At 42.1% G+C, this 16,199-nt stretch overlaps 1 protein-coding gene across 1 annotated transcript in view; it reads left to right on the plus strand.

Moving 5' to 3' along the window:
- The first annotated feature begins 937 nt into the window (after positions 1-937).
- pla2g7 (phospholipase A2, group VII (platelet-activating factor acetylhydrolase, plasma)) overlaps positions 938-16,199 on the plus strand; it is an 85,008-nt gene continuing 69,746 nt past the window's right edge. The window contains exon 1 of the mRNA XM_067984309.1: positions 938-1,188. The gene's annotated coding sequence lies outside the window, so the exon portion shown is untranslated. The remainder of the gene's footprint in view (positions 1,189-16,199) is intronic.

Consider the following 16,199-nt stretch of genomic DNA (forward strand, 5'->3'; position numbering starts at 1 on the left):
CACTTACCTGGAAAAATGTGGGAATTTATTGTGGAAATTGGTAAAAGCTATTTTAATGATTCTTACGTTTTTGGCCACCAAGTTAAGCCTGCAATTCAGCAGAAGCTATGTCTCCTTAACCACAAAGTATTATTTTTAAGTTCTTTTTAAAACTTGACTGAACTGAGGTGGGTAACATGACCACATAACTGTATCACTGGCAACTTCATTGCACACACACCTTTGTTTCCAAACCTAAAAGTGACAAAGGAGAATGGCTCTTTAACAATCACAATGCTTACAACGAACAATATATAATAGAGCTGGCCTGCACACAAACCGATGATCCGAATGTAAATAAGTAGTGTGTACACATGCATGTGGAAGATACCACATTGGTCCCACGGGGGATTAGCTGCTTTTTGTATTTGCTGGTGGTAAAGGTCATTCATTGAAACTCCAATTACATAGAATTTACAACACAGAAACAGGTCATTTGGCCCTTGCTGGTATTTATGCTCCACATGAGATTTGCCTCAACTACTCCATGTGGTAGCAAGTTCCACATTCTAACCACTCTCTGGGTAAAGAAGTTTCTCCTGAATTCCTTATTGAATTTATTAGTGACTATCTTATATTTATGGCCCCTAGTTTTGGATTCCCCCACAAGTGGAAACATCTTCTCTATCAAACCCGGTCATAATTTTAAAGACCTCTATTAGGTCAGAAGCCTTTGGCGACCGGTGGGCACTGCAGGAGTGGAGTGTGTACTAGACAAGGGCAGTAATAATATTATTTAAGTTATAAATGCCCTTTGTTTTGTGGTTTGCTTCTTTACTACTTGTGCCCCTTTAAAAGAGGGGCACTTTTGTTTGGTTTTTGTTCAGTGACACTGAAAGCAACTCAGTGCCTCCTTATGGACTCAGTCCTGTGCCATAAGTCAAAGTACGGCGTTGTGTCACACTATTCACATTGAACTCAAACAGGAAGCTCCTCCCGTGGCGATTGGGATCCAGCGGAGCAGAAAGAAATACCATGAGGTGTCAACAAACGTGTCACATCAAGCAATCAGCGTGAAATGCGATTACACACTGACTCACCGAGCCTCGGAAAAGGAAGAGAGGGAGGGTTAGCTTTTTGAGCATTGCCGACAAGTTAATCGGGAAGCCCGACACGTCAGGTCCGGATCAGACCTCGGTGCTTAAAGCGGTAAGAAATGTTAATTTATTGAGAGTACATTGCAGACCCGGGCGGAGAACACGATAAGAAAACGCCCTTTACCGTAAAGGCTTTTCGTTTTTTAAAAAAAATGAAACAAAGGAATAATATTCGCCTTGCGTTTAAGACACGAAATGAAAGAATAGGGGGAAAAAGTAACGATAATAGCATGTGGCAGACACCACCTCGGGCAAAGTCCGAGCCTGCAAAAATTAACCCACTTCTTGGCTTTACGTGTTATATTGTGGTCGGTTGGAAGGCAGCTTCTGCTTGGAGCTGCAATGTGTAAATATTCCCCTCTGGTTGTGACTCTGCCCGGTTTGATGCAGAGACACGGAGATGGGGTTTGGGGCGAATTAGCTGCCACAAAGTTAAACTGGAAGGGGTAATGCGCGGAAAATTCAAGGTCAAACCCGAGAATGGATAATAACTTGGCTGAAAGGTGGGAGATACTTATAACCAAGAGTAATCTTCTGGAGGGGAGTCGCAAAGACTTAAAGGGGATGATGTCCACAAAAGCACTGAGAGGAGTCTCCCTGGGGATCTGTGTTCGGATCCCAACGTTTTCATTTTTTTTCATTAACAACCTGGATTTAGAAGCTCAATGCAAACTTGTCAAATTTGATACAGCCAAGGACTTACAAAACGAGTTAGATAAAATAGGCATGGGCATACCAGTGGTAGACAAAATTCAAAATAGTCATGTATGAAGAACTGCAACATGGGGGGCGGGGGGGAAATGGGTGACATAAATACTTTGTGAATGTTGTCAAAATATGGGAAGGTGAAGTTGAAATAGATCTGGGAGTGTTAGTAGACTCGGCACTTACTTAATATAGTCAAGTTACAGTTATCTGGCCAAATCAGCAGAGTACAAATCAGAGCATGTCCTGCTCTATAGTAATCGTGTCAGATTGTACCTTGAGTGCTGTTCCCAGTTTCGGTGAAAGTGCTGAAGGAGTGCAAGGAAGGGCCATAAATCCTAATCACTAGAGTCAGCCTTGAAAGGAGGTGACTCGGAGGCAACTTAAGATGATATATATATATATATATAAGCGAGTAAACAGTATAGAAAGGGTAAATCTGAGACACTACTTCAACTTAAACCATGACAATAGAAACAGGTTTAAACTGACAAAAGGCAAATTTAGGACTGATGTTAGGAAGTTCTTCAGTAGAGTGATCAATACATGGAATGGACTTCTGGGTAGGATAGTGAAAGCAAAAACCTTGGGATCATTTGAAAAACAGTTGAATACTGTGATTGGGAGGGGGTTGGGGAGAACTCTACATTTTTTTCTGGATAGGTGTGCTAAATAGCTTTCTTTATTTGTATCTATCTTATCCTTGGGTGCTATGATTCTTGTGATCTTTAGGTGTGAGTACAAAATGACCATGTCCTAGCAGCTGGTTTGCATATTCTGTCGTGTTCTGCTATGCAAGTTAATGTTCATGTTTCTGGCTGGAAAATGTCCCAGGTCAATCTTATAGGTACAATGAGAATTGGCTTTCAAAATGAAGCAATAATCTGTCTGAATAAGAATCCGATCAATGAAAAGTACAATTGTCACAAGCTGTAACAGGACAATTATACTGTGCTCCTTATCTGGGTGAAGGGATTTGTGTCTGGCATTGATGCAAAATGAGTGGCATAATTGTGCCAATGTTATTTTGATTTTAGTATTTTTATAGCCATATGTGACCACCTGGAAGAACTAATCTCACATTGTTTTAGCTTTACAGTTATACTGCAACTGGTGCAATGCTGAATTTTGAAACTTTTCAGTCAATTCATTGAACTGCTTTTAACATTAAACTTCTTTTAAATTTTTAATAATAGAACAAATTGACCACCATCCTATTGGCACTTTTCTAACTTCCACTGGCATTTGAAGGCAAGTGAGCAGAGCTATGTTCAGGCATTCAAGTACACTCTTGTAGAACCCTACCTTCCCTCATACAAGAGTGGTGTGAATGGGCGATGTAACTTTGTAACTTTGCACTAACTACTGATATTGGTGCAAAAATGATGAGAGAATGAAGCTGGTACCTGCGGTCTAACTTTTTTAAAACAGGCTCCTTGGATGCCCACTCAGCACTGAATGGAATTGCATATTGTGATGTGGATAAGATACAAGGTTGCAAGTGTTCAGTTTATCTTTTGAATGACCCTTATTATGGTTAGAGGCTTTGCATTTACTTAGCTTGTTCTATTGCCTTGCTGTGATACTGACCCTGTAACAGGGCCAATGTCCTGAAATGCAGTAGTATTGATTTAAAGAAAGAAAGACTTGCATTTATATAGTGCCTTTCACAACTTCAGGACTTCACAACCAATGAAGTACTTTTGAAGTGCAGTCACTGTTGTAATGTAGGAAGAGTGGCAGCCAATTTGCGCACAGCAAGGTCCCACAAACAACAGTGAAACACATGACCAGATAATTTGTTTTGGATGTTGGTTGAGGGATAAATATTGGCTGGGACACCGGGGAGAACTCCCCTGCTCTTTTTCGAATAGTGCCATGGGATCTTTAACGTCCACCTGAAATGGCAGACGGGGTATTGGTTTAGCATCTTATCTGAAAGACGGCACCTCTGCCAGTGCAGTACTCCCAAGTGTCAGCCTGGATTATGTGCTCAAGTCCCTGGAGTGGAACCTGAACCCACAACTTCTGACTCAGAGACAAGATTGCTACCTCTGAGCCATGGCCAACAGTCTACATTGTCAGGTTGTGATTTTGTCGTGATTTTGTCGTATCAAAAAATTAATAATTTTATACTTTTATTAAAATTATCTAAGTATTAAATAATGGATAAATTTTGTTTTATATATAAAAATTTTGAGCATCTGTCATGTTTCAGACATCATTTAAATGTCAAAAGTATTTTTTGAAAAATAAGAAAGGCGGTCATTTCATGTTTTTTTTGTGAACTGGTCTGGAAATTTACAAGCATCTTATGATCTACTGTTTTCTCTCATCAAACAGCAATTAAACAAATTAATTTTGGGCATTGTTTACTTACAGTAATTGGATTTTGTAGCTTTAAAGGTACAGACCAGCTTAAATATAGTTCCACCTTTGAAGCAGAATAATATTCATTCCACGTTAAAAGGCTCCTTTCAATATAAAAAAGCATATCATCTGACTTACTATGAGTAACACCAAGGAGACACACAACTGCAACAAAGTAATGTACTTCGTAGTACAGTCTCCACCGCACATAGCGGGCAAGTTTGTGCTAACGGCCCAAAATTTGCTGTCAAAATAACGGTGAGGCTAATGGCACTCGCTGTTATTTATGCACAAATCGAACAGCGACAAATGTATTGAATGGCGTAAAGTTCCTGTACTGATGTAGATATGGACTAAACTCACCACAAAACGTTAATGCTTGTCCATTCCAGTCTAAGTATCCTTTTAACAGCATGGTAAGTCTTAATTACTGCCAAACAACCTCTCTGGCACTTGGATTAACTTTTATAAGTCTTATTCCTTCAGCTTTTAATTATTGTTGGAGATTTAAAAAAATGTAAATGCATTTTTAAAATCTTTTTCTTTCTGTCTCTTTTATCTCTCTTTCAATCCAATCTTTCTTTCCCTCTCTTTATTTCTCTTTCTGTACCTGATTTGACATTGAATTCACTATTCTAACTTCCTTAATCAGACTCTGTGTTGTTCATTTAACAGTCCTTCAATCTGATTGGTTAAAGAGATACAGTTGCTTGCCCTGTTCACACAGATCCTAGGTGCCCAGAGGACAAGATTTCCATCTTGCATTTCCAGCAACTTGCAGTGCAAAATCTCATGGAAATTAAACGGCCCGGGCAAGTCTAACTAACTGCGGGCACCGTTCGTTGATCGGCTACAGCAAATTCTGGCCAATGTGATATGTCCACTATACGCAGTGGACAGTAAATCCATCTGAATGAACCAAGATATTGTAGCAAAGGTTGACCTGATCTCACCATAAATATATCAGCTGATTGAAGCTGCCCAAAGTCTCCACTTTCCGACTGCCTCCCGACAGTTGTTAACAATGCGAACAGCTGATTGAAGCTGCCTGAAGTCTCCATCAGCTGTTCACATTTCAGTTTTTATTATTGCATGCAGAAGAACCATGTATTCATAGAGACCTTTAAAATCAGCGTTTACCTATTTCCACCAAATTTCAGTTTTTATTTTGGGTGATGAATCGATTTTTAAAAAATTATTCCCTCCATTGTTTTCTTACCAAAACTCATCCGAAGATTTGGTAGCATGATAATCATTATGCTGAAATGCATGTTGTGTGTTGTAGATTTGATGTGAACACACTTTGGACCTGATTTGTGGCAGGAACATGAATGAAGACTGTTCAATTTGGATTTTTTGAAGGGGAGCTGGAGCCTAGATCTTCTTTACTGCTGTGAGGATAGTATTCTATATACAACAAATGTCTGTCTTTCCTTCCTAGTTATGATGTGGAGATGCCGGTGATGGACTGGGGTTGACAATTGTAAACAATTTTACAACACCAAGTTATAGTCCAGCAATTTTATTTTAAATTCACAAGCTTTCGGAGACTTCCTCCTTCCTCAGGTAAATGTTTCAGGAGCTCCTTGAAGCCTACGCATTTATACATATAGAACAATACATGGTGTTTACAGACTGCCCCTGCAACTGCCCGTTGCCAAGGCAATCACCGTGTTCAGACAGAGAGGTGTCACCTGCAGAACCCCCGAATACACATTCAACAAAAAAACAAACAGGGAAAAAAAAACAGGGAAAAAAAAACAGGGAAAAAAAAACAGGGAAAAAAAAACAGAGAGAGGCAGAAACATCCGGAAGGCAGAGAGAGCCAGCAAATGACCCATTATATTAAAAACAGATAACATTTGTTCGCTGGTGGGGTAACGTGTAGCGTGACATGAACCCAAGATCCCAGTTGAGGCCGTCCTCATGGGTGCGGAACTTGGCTATCAATTTCTGCTCGACGATTTTGCGTTGTCGTGTGTCTCGAAGGCCGCCTTGGAGTATGCTTACCCGAAGGTCGGTGGATGAATGTCCATGACTGCTGAAGTGTTCCCCGACTGGGAGGGAACCCTCCTGTTTGGCGATTGTTGCGCGGTGTCCGTTCATCCGTTGTCGCAGCGTCTGCATGGTCTCGCCAATGTACCATGCTCTGGGGCATCCTTTCCTGCAACGTATGAGGTAGACAACGTTGGCCGAGTCACAGGAGTATGAACCATGCACCTGGTGGGTGGTGTCCTCTCGTGTGATGGTGGTATCTGTGTCGATGATCTGGCATGTCTTGCAGAGGTTACCGTGGCAGGGTTGTGTGGCGTCGTGGACGCTGTTCTCTTGAAAGCTAGGTAATTTGCTGCGAACGATGGTCTGTTTGAGGTTGGGTGGCTGTTTAAAGGCGAGTAGTGGAGGTGTGGGGATGGCCATAGCGAGGTGTTTGTCCTCATTGATGACATGTTGAAGGCTGCGGAGAACATGGCGTAGTTTCTCCGCTCCGGGGAAGTACTGGACGACAAAGGGTACTCTGTTGGTTGTGTCCCGTGTTAGTCTCCTGAGGAGGTCTATGCGATTTTTCGCTGTGGCCCGTCGGAACTGTCGATCGATGAGTCGAGCGTCATATCCCGTTCTTACTAGGGCGTCTTTCAGCGTCTGTAGGTGTCCATCGCGTTCCTCCTCGTCTGAGCAGACCCTGTGTATTCGCAGGGCCTGTCCATAGGGGATGGCCTCTTTGACGTGGTTAGGGTGGAAGCTGGAAAAGTGGAGCATCGTGAGGTTGTCCGTGGGCTTGCGGTAGAGTGAGGTGCTGAGGTGCCCGTCTTTGATGGAGATTCGTGTGTCCAAGAAAGAAACTGATTCTGAGGAGTAGTCCATGGTGAGCTTGATGGTGGGATGGAACTTGTTGATGTTATCGTGTAGTCTCTTTAGTGATTCCTTGCCGTGGGTCCATAGAAAGAAAATGTCGTCGATGTATCTGGTGTATAGTGTTGGTTGGAGGTCTTGTGCAGTGAAGAAGTCCTGCTCGAACTTGTGCATGAAAATGTTGGCGTATTGGGGTGCGAATTTGGTCCCCATGGCTGTTCCGTGTGTTTGGATAAAGAACTGGTTATCGAAGGTGAAGACATTGTGATCCAGGATGAAGCGGATGAGTTGTAGGATGGCTTCCGGAGATTGGCTGTTGTTGGTGTTGAGTATTGATGCTGTCGCAGCGATGCCGTCATCGTGGGGGATACTGGTGTATAGTGCCGAGACGTCCATCGTGGTGAGAAGTGTTCCTGGTTCAACTGGTCCGTGGGTACTGAGTTTTTGTAGGAAGTCTGTAGTGTCGCGACAGAAGCTGGGGGTTCCCTGTATGATGGGTTTCAGGATGCCCTCGATGTATCCAGAGAGGTTCTCACACAGGGTTCCGTTGCCTGATACGATGGGACGTCCGGGTGTGTTGGCTTTGTGTATCTTTGGGAGGCAGTAGAAGTCTCCCACGCGGGGATTACGTGGGATGAGATTGCGTAGGATGCTTTGAAGGTCTGGATCGAAGGTCTTGATCAGTTTGTTGAGCTGATGGGTGTGTTCTTTGGTCGGATCTGTGGGTAACTGTCTGTAGTGTTCCTGGTTGTCCAGTTGTCGGTATGCTTCTTTGCAATAGTCTGTTCTGTTCTGTATGACTATGGCTCCTCCTTTGTCCGCTGGTTTGATGACGATGTTGCGGTTGGTCTTGAGAGCGTTGATGGCGTTGCGTTGTGCTCGGGTGACATTCTGGACTGTCTTCTGAGTGCGGCTGATGAATCTGGCATTGACGCATTTCCTGACAGCTTGAGCATACATGTCCAGCTGAGGGCAGCGACCCTCCGGAGGAGTCCAGTTTGACTCTTTCCTCTTCGGTTGCTGTACCGCGGATCCCTCTGTCTGCTGTTCCGGATCGTCGATTGTCTCATTGGGTTCGCTGCTGAAATCTTGGGGTTTGTGGTAGAATTCCCGGAGCCTCATTCTCCTGATGAATTCCTCTGTGTCCGCCGCGAGACTAGTGGGGTCCATTTTGGTAGTGGGGCAGAAATTGAGCCCTCGGCTGAGAACTTCGATTTCGTCTGGTTGAAGGGTGTGGTCGGATAAATTGACAATAGACTTCCCTGTGGTTGCAACCGTGGTACCAGGGGAAGCTTGGTCGTTGCTGGTGGTGATGCCGAGTTTCTCAAGCTTCCTGCTCTTGGTTTTCATGTAGGCAGCGTAGTTCCGTTGCCTCGTCTGTTTGGCGGTATAACGTAGCTGGTCTGCTGTGTCCTGAGTACAGGTTGAGAGTATGGACTCTATCTTGGTTTCGAGGTTGTGGCGTCTGCTGTAGAGTTGGTGTATGAGATGGTTGCGGAGTGTGCGAGAGGTACGGCGGCAGAGTCTCTCAGCGTAATCCGAGTTGTATGTGGACTTGAGTGGGTTCGTGATCTGGAGTCCTTTCGGGATCTTGTCTGCTTTCTTGCAGCTCTGTAAAAACTTGATGTCTGTGTCTAAATGCGCAAGTTATGAGCAAGGGGAGCAGTGCACTGACACAGTTACCATGTTGATAGTTCCCTGAAGAATGAAGTCACCAATCAATGGCTGACGCTTACTAAAAGCAAAATCGCAACTGTTCCCTGTGCATAATCACCAATAATTTTTAATATCCCACTATCATATTGGGAGATAAGTGGGTGGAGCCACATCAGTAAACATAGTTTCTTCAATTTTCCCTTTAATTTTCTAAAAGAATTATTCCTTGGTTCACTGATGTGAACCCCATAAAAGTGGTGTCTATGAACTATGTAAATGATTGGGCTAGTGTCTTTTTTTAATACCCTTGATTTTTTTTTCTTGAGTTTTAGTAATGTTCAAAATCAAAACTTCCTTTAGTCATTTTCTCCAAATTTACCTGAGTTTTTGTGGGGGGACAATTTTTTCCGACAGATTTTCCCTGGTTTCCACACTAAAGATAAAATGTGAAGACCTCCCCAAAAAAAGCCTGGGTTTATAAATTGGGAATTAAAACCCAGCTTTAAAAACTGGTCCTTATCTATTTGGCTTCTGTAAGTGTAAATCAAGAAACAGTAATTCTGCTAATAATATCTACCCCAGCCAATGTTCACTTCTGTAACTATGAGAAGGAAAGTAAGAAGTCATTCTTAGAATCAAATAATTGTTTTCTCTCAATTCTAGTGTAGTTTGTTTTGATTTAATAAAAATCTAATTCCTTTTTTGTGAAGTTAGGTTTCTTTTAAAGGGGGAGGGGCACTGTCTTCACAAAAGGGAGCTTTACCATTGTTTAAACAAACACACAGAATGTGATTGCTTCAACCACATTGAAGTGGATCATTTGTTCACTTGTACCTGTTGTTGTAATGACTTCCAGCAGGGTCACTGGATTGCAATCGAGAGCATGCATTGTGTGACTCAGTGCAACACCCAAGTGCTATGCTTATTCACTGAGTCACTGGGTGACTTAGGTTTCTTTACATTTTATTATTAAATGAGTTATGCATCTTAACTGGTGTTGTCTGTGGGTAGAATTGCTAATATTTGTGATTTTACCGCCAACAGTCTGCCAAATATATAATTGAACACTTTTAAAGAAATAAAGGCCCAGATTTTGCTGGAGCAGGGCATCTCATGGTGTGCCCTGTTACTTAGACTTTTTCCCTCACCCTTCAACTTGCAAATTTTTTTCCCTGTAAGTTACTGGAAGTGTGAACTGATAACAGCGCAGCAAGGGCAACGGGGCATCTGGGACATTGGTGAACGACGGGACCATCAGTCTATCTCCTTAATCAATGAGATTTAAGTAAGGAATCTTACAACACCAGGTTATAGTTATACCAGGACTATAATCTGGTGTTGTAAGATTCCTTACATTTGTCCACCCCAGTCCATCACCGGCATCTCCACATAATGAGATTTAAGGATTGAGAAAGAAACAGAGGAATGACGGAGAAGGAACTAGGGTGAACTGGAATCAAATCAGGTACAGAAAGAGAAATAAACAGAGGGAAAAAAGATTGGATTAAGAGAGAGAAAAAAGAGACAGAAAGGAAAAGTAAGAAGAAAAAATGTAAAATTTTTAAAAATCTCTAACATTTTACTACCTTATTAGGAATGAAATTCCACAGTTCAAATTGTTCCCTTTCTGGGCCGGAGAGGTTGATTAGCATTGCAAGGACATAAATCTCCTCATTAAAAAGATATTTACGCTGTCAAGCACCAACACTGACTTTCCATAGGGAGTTTCATTGGCAGTTAATGCGCAAATGCAGCAACTTCATGAAACTCACGGGGAGGTTGAGGGTGAGCTGCCATTCTCATGAGGCTAACGACGGAGCGGCACAAATCATCCAGCAACTTGTGGTGATTCGCAATTCCTTACCATAAGTTGCTGAATGATTTACACATTAATAACAACAAGCGCCATTAAACAAGTCATTATTTTGGCAACTAATTCTGGGCCAAATTAAAGCAGACTAGTATCCATGTGTCTCCATTTTGCAAGAAGGCAAGCTAAGTAAAAGTAGCAGCACACTCCCCACCCAATGGCAACTTGAACCAATATCCTGAGCAATGCATTGTACAGCATGAAATAGTAGGTTCCCCAGTGTGCCCACTTCCTTTGGTTGACTGACTGGCAAGATAGATGGAGTTGGAATCAACTGGAGGAGCAACTTTATCCTTAATTTAAAGTTTTAGAAACAAAAAGTATACATTTGAAGAGTGAGGGTACATTAAATTTACAATTGAAAATATATATAGTTCTTTTTAAACGCAGCTCCTTCCTATGTCTTTAATATTTTCAATGGGATTGGTTACAATAATGTGTTTTTAAAAAAAAAAATGAACAGTTCTTTTCAGGAAGAAATCTTCACACAACATTTACTTGATACAATTAACTCTTCTTTTAGTTCTCAGTATTCACTATCTATTCACTGCTCTATAATGTTCGCTAACTGAACAAATGTTAAACAGGAAACATTTTTGCAAAAACTGCTTAATCGCAAATGAGAGGTTGATATTTCAATTTTGTGATTAGAAAGAAGTAAAAACATTTTTCTGTTAATTTTTATAGAGCTTTAAAGCTTTAAGGATAGAGGTGATTCGGATGTGTTGTACTGCAGAGGAATGATTAATGCAACAGAGATGTGATGATTTCTCAATAGATGATGTACACACCAAATCTTTGGCACACTGAAGATTTTTTTAAGTGGGGGAGGGGTTGTGGTTCCGCCAGGACTTACTGTGGTTCCAATCTAGTCCAGGTATTTTCCTTGGAGTGGTGAAGGGGTTCATTTTCTATGAATATATCTGATTTCAACTATAAATATCAAACTGGAACCTTGGTAACTGAACACTATAGGCCCGGAATTTCAGCAAAATTTCTGTGATAGAAATTTTGCTGAAATTTACACTGCTTCTGCACTGATCTTGTCGACGGGAGCTTGCATCCAAATTTCCTGCAGAGCTCATTCGTCTACACTATGTATCAGCATAAAACAAGCGCAAATGCAGTGTGACGAATAAGGGTAATAGGTTTCTGCCATGATGTGTCTTTCTCAGAGCTTCTTGCCTCTGCTGCTCATCTTCCTTATCCATTATTATCCAGAACAGGGGTATGTCCATTTGGAAGGCCATTTCAGCTGCTTAGTTCTCCTGAAAGTGTGGGGAGAGGGGTGATGGGGGTACAAAAAATTTTAGGTGCACTGAGACTGACAGCATTTTGGTTAAGTATAGTGCAGGTCTCAGTAAGACAAATTCAAAAAAAAATGACGAAGAAAATTGCTATCAAACTCCAGAAATCTCAGTTGCATCAATTATCAGATGACTTCGGTCCATGCTGCACCTAATATTTTGGGCATAGATCGACACCTGGGCATTATTCGTGTAGATCGAGGAAACTTGTGTGAGCTGGTCTTTTGCGCGGGGTGGGGGCGTGGGCGCAGCTATGTGAAAAAGCAGCAGTGGGTTTCAGCGGACGTATACTGGAGGCACACGAAGATAGGAACAGGAGTTAGCCATTGAGCCCCTCAAGCCTGTTCCGCGATTCAAATAGATCATGTTTGATTTGTACCTCAACTCCATTGACCTGCCTTTGACCCATATCCCTTGATATCCTTACCTAACAAAATTCTATCAATTTCAGTCATGAAAATTTCAATTGACCCAGCATCTACAGCCTTTTGGGGGAAGAGAGTTCCAGATTTCCACTACTCTGAGTGAAAAAGTGCTTCCTGGTTTCATTCCTATATGGCCTATCTCTAATTTTAAGGCTATGCCTGCTTTTTCTGGATTCCACCACCAGAGAAAATAATTTCCTTATCTACCTTATCGAATCCCTTTATCATTTTAAAATCTTAATTCGATCACCCCTCAACCTTCTAAACTCAAGGGAAAACAAACCACGTTAATGGAATCTGTCCTCATAATTTAAACCATTGAGCCTTGGTATCATTCTGGTGAATCTGCACTGTACCCCCTCCAAGGCCAATATATCTTTCTTGAGATTGGTAACCAAAAGTGTACACCGTACTCCGGATGGGGTCTGAACAAAGCTCTGTAAAGCATAACTTCCTCAAATTTATTCCAAACCCTTGAGCTAAAGGCCAACATTCCCTTAGTTTTTTTTGATTGCTTTTTGCATCTGTGATTTGTGTACAGAGGCATCTAAATCGATTTGCTCCTCCACAGCATCTAGTCTCTTACCATAAAGAAAGTATTCTGATTTGTCTTTCTTGGATCCAAAGTGAAAGACCTCACACTTCATCACATTGGATTCCATCTGCCATAGTATTGCACACTTACTTAGTCTGTCTGTGATACTTTGTAACTTCCTGCTTCCATCTACACAACATATTATGCCTCCTAACTTAGTGTCATCTACAAACTTGGATATATGATTGAGAAAATTCACAAGTAGCGAAGTTGCAACGTAAAATTAGTGTAAATCAGTCGCGTACGAATTTCCTTGGAATATAATGGCACAACGCTAATCTTGTGCCGTATTCATGCTGAAACGTTCCAGGAAATTCTGGGCCTGTATTTCTTCAGGAGCAAATATATCTTCACCGCATCCCCCCCACCGCACCCCCCCCCCCCCACCCACCCAGCTCTCTAAAATTCTTTATGGTGCATTTTGTCTTCCAGAGAAACATAGGTTCAGTCATGTCAGTCAGAGAAACATAGGTTTACCTTTAAAATGTGATGCAGTCGAACTGTTAATGTACCTTGAAGTGAAAGATAGATTTTCAGTAAATTCCACTTTTAACCATAAATTTACAGTAGTTAGAAATGCACAGCAATAATTAAATGTTCTATGAATTCCTGAAATAATTAACGTGCAACCACATTAAACCAACAAAGATATTAATATTACTAAGTGTTTATCCTGTATCTTCTACATGTAACCTGTTACCATTCTGATGAATAATAGAAACAAAAATACATTTTCTTTTTCAGCATGCATTCTCCATACCCCACTAGGGTGAGCTTACGTCAGGTTACATTCCTAGAAGGGGGGGGGGGAAAGATCAATGAGGGATAATCTCCCCTTTAAAAGCTTTGTGATGTCTTGGGATTGAAACATCATGAATCCTCCCCCCGCCTCACCACTGAGGCTTCCGTTCACTTTTTCCCCGCCTCCAGTGAAAGTACATAGAATGTTCCACCTATCAGATATCATCCTTCGGGGGGAAAAAAATACCTTTGAAATTTATTATGTTTGTCAGTCCAGTGTTGTGGTGCAATCAATCTATTCTTTTTAGAAAACAAAAAGTTAACAATTGTTTTGAACCTTTAGTCAAAATGACACAGAACAGCTTTAAAAACTGCGTTAAGTGCTCATGTGCCTTCATGTCAGCAAATGGGCATGATAAATGTTTAAAATTCCTCAAGGCTAAACATGATATGGCAAAGTACAAGATTTATAATATTTGGTTTGCACATCGCCTGCATTCCATGTTTACTCAGGAGTTTGTAGACGTTGATAGAGTGTCTCAGGTCCATTGGACTCCACTGCAGTGCCAGAGTTGCAAGCTGAAAGCCTTGATTTATCCTTGGGCATGTTTATCTGAACATACCTTGCAGATTCCTTCTCCACGTAAACCATGCTAAATTATTTCCTGTCAAAGAAGTATTGACTACCTCACAAAACTGAAGATTCACTTGTCAATTGAATCTCTCATCTTTAATTTAAGTGGCAATGACATACTGGGGAAATAACCAGCTCAGTCAGCATCGACGTCTCTAAGTCAAGCTTGCATTCCTTATATGCCCTCTAAAACAGCAGGGTCCCCCATGTCAGTATCGGCGAGTCCCCAGCTCATGTTAGTTCCACCTCGTGTGGTATTGACCTCGAGCCTCCACACCAGTGGCCATCCACATTTCCTACTCCTACCCCCTTCCAGTGCTGAACTCGCCGGCATTAGTGGGAATCCCCTCAGTGGGCAGTAGAGGGCTTCCCGCTGTTGTCGGAGTGAGTCTTTGGCTTTGTGGTAGCATTCCCGCCTCGGAGTCAGAGGGTGCAAGTATTTGAACCCAATTTCAGACAGTCCTGATGAGTGGAGAACGGAGCTCCGGCTCCAAATTGTGGGTTGATATCCAATGGGATTCCCGTGGGCATGGGTGCCCCCCCATCTTATAGATTGTGGGAGCCCATAAAACCCTACCACTGTATAGGACTAACCACCCCATCGGATGGTATAAAGATCGTTACAGCCATAGAAGGAGCGTTCACATCGTGGCCTGTCAAATTGTTAATCCTTACACTACTTCACACTGTTCTCCAGCGGGGAAGAGTGTGAAGATATGAAAACAACAACAAACAATGTTGTTGGCACCTACCTACATGGGCATAGTGCTAACTTTGGGACCAAGTGGCACCGCATCTCTAAAGACCGATACCAGTTGAAAATTCGGCCCCCTCCCCACCTGAAGATTCTACTGAAGATTGGTAATCTGTCCTTTATTGAAACAATGCAGTAGTCATCAGTGGGTTTGTCATTTTGAAAAGTTGGAAATAAGGTTTTCAATGTGTGACGTATTTTTAAGAGCTTTTAGGAGTGTAAGTAGGAAGCACTTTTTCACATAAAGGGTAGTGGAAATCTGGAACCCATTATTCCAAAAAGTTGTGGATGCTGGGTCAATTGAAATTTTCAAGACTGAGATAAATAGATTTTTGTTAGGTAAGGGTATCAAGGGATATGGAACAAAGGCAGGTAAATGGAGTTGAAGTACGATCAGCCATAATCTAATTCAATGATGATGTGGAGATGCCGGTGATGGACTGGGGTTGACAATTGTAAACAATTTTACAACACCAAGTTATAGTCCAGCAATTTTATTTTAAATTCACAAGCTTTCGGAGATTTTCTCCTTCCTCAGGCAAATGTTTCAAGATCTCCTTGAAGCCTACGCATTTATACATATTGAACAATAATACATGGTGTTTACAGACTGCCCCTGCAACTGCCCGTTGCCAAGGCAATCACCGTGTTCAGACAGAGAGGTGTTACCTGCAGAACCTCCGAATACACATTCAATAAAAAAACAAACAGGGAAAAAAAACAGAGAAAAAAAAACACAGAGAGAGGCAGAAACATCCGGAAGGCAGAGAGAGCCAGCAAATGACCCATTATATTAAAAACAGATAACATTTGTTCGCTGGTGGGGTAACGTGTAGCGTGACATGAACCCAAGATCCCGGTTGAGGCCGTCCTCATGGGTGCGGAACTTGGCTATCAATTTCTGCTCGACGATTTTGCGTTGTCGTGTGTCTCGAAGGCCGCCTTGGAGTACGCTTACCCGAAGGTCGGTGGATGAATGTCCATGACTGCTGAAGTGTTCCCCGACTGGGAGGGAACCCTCCTGTTTGGCGATTGTTGCGCGGTGTCCGTTCATCCGTTGTCGCAGCGTCTGCATGGTCTCGCCAATGTACCATGCTCTGGGGCATCCTTTCCTGCAACGTATGAGGTAGACAACGTTGGCTGAGTCACAGGAGTA

The sequence above is a fragment of the Heptranchias perlo genome, chromosome 5 (assembly GCF_035084215.1).
Source record: "Heptranchias perlo isolate sHepPer1 chromosome 5, sHepPer1.hap1, whole genome shotgun sequence".
Lineage (NCBI taxonomy): Eukaryota > Metazoa > Chordata > Chondrichthyes > Hexanchiformes > Hexanchidae > Heptranchias > Heptranchias perlo.